This window comes from Motacilla alba, chromosome 2, assembly GCF_015832195.1.
Source record: "Motacilla alba alba isolate MOTALB_02 chromosome 2, Motacilla_alba_V1.0_pri, whole genome shotgun sequence".
NCBI lineage: Eukaryota > Metazoa > Chordata > Aves > Passeriformes > Motacillidae > Motacilla > Motacilla alba.
Window position 1 is genome coordinate 70,701,336 of NC_052017.1, and position 8,514 is coordinate 70,709,849.

Below are 8,514 nucleotides of genomic sequence, written 5' to 3' on the forward strand. Positions count from 1 at the left end.
TGGGAAGGCCCCACATTGGAGGAGTTTGTGAAGAACTGAGTCCTGTGGGAGGGGCTCCATGCTGGAGCAGTGGAAGAGTGCTAGGAGTCCTTCCCATGAGGGAGCAGAAGCAATGACAATGTATGTTAAACTGACTGCAGCCCAAATTCCCTGTCCCCCTGTTCCACAGGGAGGCAGAGAAATTTGGAATGAAGTAGAGTCTGGGGAGAAGAGCTGTGTAATAAATTAAATTGATTTCCCCAAGTTGAGTCTGTTTTGCTGGTAACAGTAATTGGTGAGGGATATTCCCTGTCCTCAATTTGACCTGTATTCTCTTTGTATTTTGTCTCGCCCTGTTCAGCTGAGGGAAGGGATAGAGTGGCTTTGGTGGGCACTGGGTCAACACACTCCAATTACACAGACTCATTTTTTACCTTTGATTTGCTGAAAGGAGAAATGTAGAAGAACTCAGCCTGGTGTGCTCTTTCTGAAAGCTCTTAGCACCTTTTGGGCTATGCTGTTGGGCTCTGCATAACTCAACAGGGCAAGCCCTACAGCTTTCAGTGAGTGCTTGTTCCACTGGACATCTGCACAGAAGAAGGAAGGGCATCAGTCCTTCTGAAAAGAGTAAAATAATTTACAAAAAGGCCTTACTGAGAAACAAATCCACATGTTTTCCCCAGGGGCCCCATGGCAGCCCTAGCCAGCACTATTCCTTCCCTCTTTGGTGAGGACATGAATTAATGGCATGGGCGCGTAAGAGCATCCCAATGCTGTCACTGTCAGAAAAAAGACAAGATGGTAAAAAAGGAGGAAACCAAGAGGGAAATTCAGAAGGTAGTCTTATTACCCAAATACCTCAGCTTGCACTGGTTGTGGTTTGGGGTATCAACCCCTGAATGCTCAGGTTTTTGAAGAGCCATTACCAAAATTGTCACAATCAAATATGTTTAACATACATAATGCATTTAGTAGTGTACCTTGTATTTATTTCTTAGCATATGAATTATGCTTTTCAAAGCAAAACAAGTAGTTTAAAAATTGGAACTGACTGTGACTGCATGAAATGCTCCTTTCATCCATTCATTCTGTAAATGAGGACCCGAGTCAACTCCTTCACAACAGCTACGGTTTCTCAAGTCTGCAAACACTTTTCAAATGTGGGCTCTATCTTTTGGAATGCCATCAAGACATGCTTGCTAGTGCTGTAGCTGATGAATTTTAAGTGTTTAGCTTTCAGATGAAATGTATGTAACTATGTTAAAAATTCCTCTGAAAAAAGTAGGTCTTATACATGCGTTGCTGTCAGTTTTCACAGTTCTATCCTTTTTTTAATTACCCAAGGCATTCTGATTACAGAGCTACAAAGTAATCTATTTAAAGCTGGGTTTTACAGTGATCTAATGGGCACAAAAACCATATGGAATTAGAAAACATTTACTTCTCTTCCCCTTCTTCTTATATTGCCAAATATGTTTAAATCAAACTTGTTTTAAAAACAAATATTCCCAGGGTAAGGACTTTCATATCAACTTCTGGTTGTTTCTGTTGAATTAGAAACCTCTGGCAATTTTTTTCCTACTGAAATGTAAATGATGACGTATCGTTAACTAGCAGCATTACACCACTAAAATACTAGGATGTGTCTTGCTTGCCTCAAACTTCCCTCTCCTTAAGTGCAATGCCTTAGAGGCAGCAGTGTTTAAATGGTACAAAGTACTCTACTAGCACCAGCCTGAATCTTTATTTAGGAGAACAAGCTTCACATTCTTCCCTGCTAACACAGTATATGGAAATGTTCGGCTCCTCCATAAAGCACACTCATACACTATTACTGTCTACCCCAAGGTACAGCACTGACATGACAGATTCATGTTCCCAGCTGTGACATAAGGGCTCTTTGACAATACCACAGTGAAAGCCCTATTAAGAAAACATGTGCCGGACCGTGCATCTGATGCAGTTAAATGCTATAAAAGATTTTCCAGGTGTTAATGAGTTGCATGAGCAGAATGAAGATGAGGGGGATCCGTGCGCTTGGAAATTCTCAAGGAGCAGGACTCAGGCTCTCAGAGAGACGGACAAACAGCGCTTTATAAGCACCACTGGCCACACTCTGCACCTGACCATATGAGGTGATGAGCGACCCCGACTATTCACTGGGGGAACTGTTCATTGAGGATCGTTTGCATGGGAAAAGACAGACTTTCATGTCTTCCTGCAGTTTACTACATCCTTTTTACTTTGCTTTATTTGGGAAAAAGCACTAGTTATTTTACCCCTTTTAAGCTTTTTTTTTTTTTCTAAAAAGAAGGAAAACATTATGCCTGTTGCTTCTTGTTTCTAGTTTTATGAGGGATTCAGCTTGACCCAGTGTAGATAAGAAATTGTCATTTAGTTCATGTTAAAATATCACTACTTGGAGTTTATATTTTAAAGGGCAGACAGACAATCTGTTGAACACTTTGAAAAAGCAGTGGTTGAAATTTTTCAAGGCAATGATGAGGCCTAATATAGATTCCTTTAAGATATGTATAAAATCCTATGTATGGGCTGCCCTGAGAATTTCAACCACTGATAGTTCAGAGAATGTGCATATGTTATACTACAGCTACCTAGAGGAGAAATGATTATTCATATAATCTGTTGACTTGATAAAAGATTGTTTCATTTCTTTAGCATGTGTGAATTTTATGGTTACTCTCTTTGAGGAGGTAAGTTTTGTTTTATCTATATATGACAGGTACAGTGAGGGAAGGCTGCAATGCAGACTGTTTCATGCTGTTGTTACCACAATCACAGCCTTAATCCTGGCATACAACTGTATCTAAGGAAAAAAAAAAAGGTAATTTTGTCACCATGCTAATTTCAGCCTGATTTTCTGAAAAGGGGAAGCTCCCAGTAATATGAGAACCAATGGAGTGTCTCCTTTCAGAAGTTAATTTAGAACCACCCATTTTATTTCCCACAGAAAAGTCAGTACTATTTTATCTCTAATTTCCAATCTAATATCCCAAGTTGTCTACCCACTCTTCCCTCGCCCCAACAGAGTTACTTAAATTAACTTGGAGCACTACATTTTCTTAAAGGCGTAAGAAGACTAGATGGAGACAATAATCAAACCACTGTAATAACTCATTGACACAGATTGTTGAAATTGATGTCTTAAGGGTTAAATTCCTCTGGCTTGCCAGGTGTTCTGTGCAAATGCTGCATTCATACAATGTAGTATCTGACCATTTAACCATATGTCAAACAATCTTTGCTATGACAACCAGATGTAGACATTGCCATGGAATGAAATTATCATTTTATTAATTACCCTTTAATTAGTTGATACAGGAGAGAACATGCAGTAATTTAGTCATAATTGGCCTGACTGAGACTCAATACTTAAAGGGATGGAATCTGTTTGTGAGACTACTTGTTATGAATAACAATTATGTCTGTGACAATGCAATTTTATTATGAAGATGTACTATGCATTTCAAACAGTATAAATTAGTATTAAGGATAGGTATAAGATAGTATCCAGGAATCTAGCTACAATTTGGTGGAAAATATTTTCCTTGAACAAAAGTGTGTAATACTCCGTGTATTTTGCTACACAATATAACAATGCAAGAAAGACCCCTTACCAAACTCACTGTGATGACCAAAGTGTGTTTTCAATGTGTTTTATAATAGAAATGAGGAGCCACTTGCACTTCAGACTCTTCTCAAAATCTTTTTAGCAATCTTCAAATTATTTTAGACTTTAAGATGATATTTGTGCAAGGGGTACACCATGCAAATTTTTTGAAACATTCTTTGACAAAACATTGTAATCAGAAACTTGAGCAGAGTCTCTTATGTGATCACTTGTCACCACACTTTTTGGATTTTTTTAAGAAAGTGGAATATCCCTAGATTTCTCAGATTACATAGGTGCAAATAAAGTTGGCAGCATCCCTCTCTGGACTGTAGCAATAGGTAAATGTCTTGAAGACATTCTTTCAACACAGGTTGCTGTTAAATCAGGAATACTCTTCACAGACTGAGTATTGAGTATCACTGTAGTAGGACAGAGCACATTCAACAGCTTAATAAAAATGCTTGTGAAGTGGATCTTAACATTGGCCCTTACATACCTAGTTGTTAAGAGATGTTTTTGCCATTCTGGAGCCATCATTCTGTCCTTGCTCTTCTAAACTCTATGACCTGAGAGAAGACTGCAGTGTTTTATATTAGTTTTGTGCTTTTAGATGGACAACATGCCTCATGTTTTCGCCTCTTGTCTTTCCACAAAAATCTCAGAAAGTGCAGGTCAAAACCTTCAGCAAACACAGCTCCAACAAAAGATAACCAACTGCTTTACTTTTAAGAGCTGAATTAAAGCTCTCGCCTTCTGTTTTTTCTCATGATGGGTAGCTCTCATTTTTTTGCATGTGCAGTGACAAAAATTATATTTAACTGAATTACTTTAAAAACCTTGCCCAATTACAACATGTTTATTTATTTCTTTATGATGGATGTGCAGGCTATATTGATGTCTCCAAGCTAAATAAGTCTTTCATGTAAATGTTGTAAGGTCAGGGAAGTTATACGAATGATGTCTGTTTCTTTTTAGAAATCCTTCTACCTTGTTTAAATGACTATGGGCTGCTTTCAAAGTTGTTTTTTCTTTTTCTTTTTGAACACAACATCCTTCCATCCTTTCTGATGGTTAATTCACTATTATGCTTCTTTAGCACAAATGTGTGTATATATGGAAATGTGTGTATATATATGGAAAAACATGCTATATAGGAAAGCAAAACACCTTTTGCCTAGGGTGCCATCTTCCAGTTAATATCAGTAAGTCATTTTCTGTTGCTTATAAGTGCATCTTGCTCAACAACCTATCACAACCTCCAGTACAAACACTCACAGGTTGTATCTTCCTGCTGTGTCACAGGGAATAGCTAACACAGTGTAACAAGAGATCATTTCATTAGATTACCATGAAAGAATCACCACTGCAAGGAACTTGAGCTGAGCAGGGACACAATCACAGTGTTAAAAACTCGAAACAGTTTACCATTAAAGCCTTGTGTGACTGCTTGAGAAATGTCTTAGAGCAGCACAAAAGCTGGCACCATTAGCTTTCATCCCTGCTGAGTTGGCAATAAAGTGCACACATAAGTAAAATGCATTAATTGGTATTAGCCAATCTAGTTAAAATGTTCATTCTCCAGGCATCTTCAGATTTCATTTCCATAAAATAGGATTTCTTTAAGTCTCATAATTTGATTTTGTCCAGCCCAAAATGATATTGACACAGTGGCAGCAAAAGCACAATTACACCCCAGCTTTACAAAGGTGCTCTCTATCCAAATAGACTGGGACCCACGTGCTCCCAGTCTCCCTCTCCCTCTCTCTCTCTCTCTCTCTCACACACACACACACATACAGAAAAAAAAGCAACCCACATAAAAACAAAAACCAAAAAACAACCTGCAGAAGAGGAAAAAGTGATGCATTTTCCTATCATTTTCCTATTGCTATTTTCCCTCCCTTTCCCTCGTATTTTTCCTACTGTGCACGACTGATTACTGCACTTTAAGATCAGAATGAACAATTAACTGCCTAATTATTCCAGTCACACCAAGCCACAATGAAATCTTTATTCAGTGTTTACAGCAATCTTTGGCAGAGACTGTCTTGCTGTTTTTAAACCAAGAAGAACTGCTCCCTTTGGCTCCCTTCAGCATCAGCTGCCTGGGTTTCAGAGCTGGATGCCAATAATCAGCCTCCTTTTTCTCTTCCAAAGTGGCTATTTTTTTTTTAAGGGTGAAAAGACCTATTCTCATCAACTCCCCATATATTCTGCCTGATTTATGTCCCAGCCACTGGGTCTCTTCCTTCCGTATCTTTTACCATTTATGTCCCCCTCACCCCCTCCGCGTCGCTCCGGCGGCGCCCGCCGAGCCCCGGAGCCCCCGGACACCCCCGGACACCCCCGGACAGGGGGGCGCTTCTTCCTCGGGAGCCCCGGCGAGGGGGCGGGAGGAGGAGGGGGGGATAATTTCCAGCTCCGGCTGCACAGCATCCACATGCATCCACACGCGCACACCTTTTCCCATAGTTTTTTCTCGTTTTGCCGAAATCTCGGAGGAGGCTCCCCGCCCCGGGAAAGTTGGAGGGAGCCGCTCCATGCCCCGGGCGGCTCTTTCTGCCCACTCTCCGTCTCTCCGAGCTGCTCCCCTCTCCCGATGGGCAGACGCTCCGAGCCCCGCTCCGCCCTGCGCTGCCCGGCTCTGCCCGCTCCTGCCGCCGCGGCAGAGCACCTGCGGAGCGGGGGGAAAAGCCTGTCCCAGCCAAACTCCAGAGCGACCCGGTGTGGGCTCGCTTCGTTCCCCACCACCTCCTCCTCGCCCTCTGACTGCGGCTGGACAGCCAGGGGGTCGGGGAAAGAAGGGGGAAAAAAAACCAAAACAGGAGGAACAAAAAGAATACTAAAATCCTAAGGAGGAAAAGGAAGAAAAAGTAAAGGAGAAGAGAGAAAGAAAAAAAAAGAAAGAATGGGGAAAAATAAGAAAGAAATAAAGGGAACAAAATAAAGAAAATGAGAAAAGAAAAAGGAGAGGGAGAAAGAGGAGGGAAAGGAAAAAAGCGGAAGAAAAAGTCCGCGAAGGAGAGGTCGGGTTACCTTGCAGTGTGTAGGAGCTCCCGACTGCCTTCCCGGCGACGGGACTTCCCTCCTCCGCCGGGTGCGCCGCTCACATGCCCGCGCCCCCCGTTCCGCCGCCGCGGAGGGAGCTGCCGCTCGCTCCTGTCTCCGGCTGCGGAGAGACGCTCGGGCTGGGGGGGCTGCGCGGGGCCGCACGACCGCAGGCGGAGGAGGAGGAGGCGGAGGAGGAGGAGGAGGAAGGAGCCCCGCGGCAGCCCCGCTCCCCAGAGCTGCCCGCGGGAAGTGGCCGCCGCTGCCCCTGGCTCGGGCGCCCGTGGATGTCGCGGCGGGTCTAACGCTGCCTGGGGACCTGCGGGAGGCGATTGGTGCCGCGGAGCTGCGCCCTCCTGCGCCGCCCCCCGCCCTCCTTCCCGGGGAACCCCCCGCCCCAGCTGCGGCTCCCGGGCTCCACGCAGCCCCCCGGCTATGGGAGAGCAACCCCGGGTCTCCCCTCTGCAGGGCTGGTTACATCTCGGGAGGATTCCAAAACGCACCACACTGGCTGCTGAGGTAGACCAAAAGTCACACCGGAGAGGCAAAGCGGTCCTTTATTTAACTAAAAGGGTACGGAGATGAAAGCTGAATTTCTTCGGAAGGCTCGATTTTAGTTAATAAACATGCTGGGACTAATGTCAGAGGTACTTTTATGAGGGCAAACAGTAAAGTTTCCTGGAGGGTTTGTGTAAGACTTTGGAAAAACAACCAAATAATAAAGGGGTTTTACGTCCACCTTTAAAGATCATTTTAGTGTTCATAAAAGCTGCCCGGCTTGCTGAAATACTCCCCATCCACAGAACAACAACTGCAAAGCAGCAGCAGGACAAGGCATCCTTTCTGCCAACTAATTTATCTTGATCTTGACCTGAAGCAACCAGGAGGGCAGGTATTTCTTATCCACCATTCCTGTGCTAGCCTTCATCTTTCAGCACAGAATGGGAAGGCAGCAAACTTGCACCAACTTTGATGATGCGTATGTATGAAAAAGAGAGGGAAACTTGTCCACTTGGGTATGAGGAGGTTATTACCTCTCTAATAGCTCCCTGGAGTAATAACTCCTTTTTGTTGCCAGCTCACAGCCCATTCCCTGTCTCAGTTAAATTGGTAAATCTCAAGCAACTCCACTAAGCAGAGCTGTGCCCCCATCAGTCTGTGTCCAAGCCGGTGAGTGGCAGTAGGAGACTCTAAATCTCATTATCGATTACCTGGGACGCTGCCAGTCCCTCAACAATTACATCTTGAGATGAGGATTCAGATTATACAGTCAAGATTTGTTTTGGGTGGGGTTTTTTTTTGTTTTCTTTTTTTCTCTCCAGATTTGCACAAATGATTATTTGCAGAACTAAGGTCTCACTGACTAGTTTTCTGGCCCTGCATTTTTCATATTGATCGTAACATAGTCATTTCAGCATTACAGAAGAAAAAGGGCAGTCAGATCTCTGGAGAGAAGTTGCTGGAAGTTTGAATGCTGACAAAGTGCCCAAAACAAATGATGAATTACAGCTATGATAAATGAATACTTGGGTGTGTTGGGAAGCCATACAATGTTCTCCCAGTTTCCTCTATTTAATGTTCATATTTGAGCTCATCCTCAGGGTGATGGAACATTTTTGATGCAGCAGTTGGAGGAGGCAGGAATGGCATTTGTCAGCATTACTGGTCAGCCACAGAGACATGGCACACTTCTGACAAAAATAAGGCAAAACAGACCCCTCGGTACCACTTTTCCCTAATACTAGGACAGAATACTTGTAATAACATCTGCAAAAGTATCAGAACACCATTACTACTTCGAGTATGATTGCAAGAGCAATGACCTCTTGCTAGAATTGATGTGGTGACTGAAT

At 43.2% G+C, this 8,514-nt stretch overlaps 1 protein-coding gene across 1 annotated transcript in view; it reads right to left on the minus strand.

Moving 5' to 3' along the window:
• Positions 1 to 6,988, minus strand: part of CDH20 (cadherin 20) — a 118,712-nt gene extending 111,724 nt beyond the window's left edge. Inside the window, exon 1 of the mRNA XM_038128477.1 lies at positions 6,650 to 6,988. The gene's annotated coding sequence lies outside the window, so the exon portion shown is untranslated. The remainder of the gene's footprint in view (positions 1 to 6,649) is intronic.
• Between the last annotated feature and the right edge of the window lie 1,526 nt (positions 6,989 to 8,514).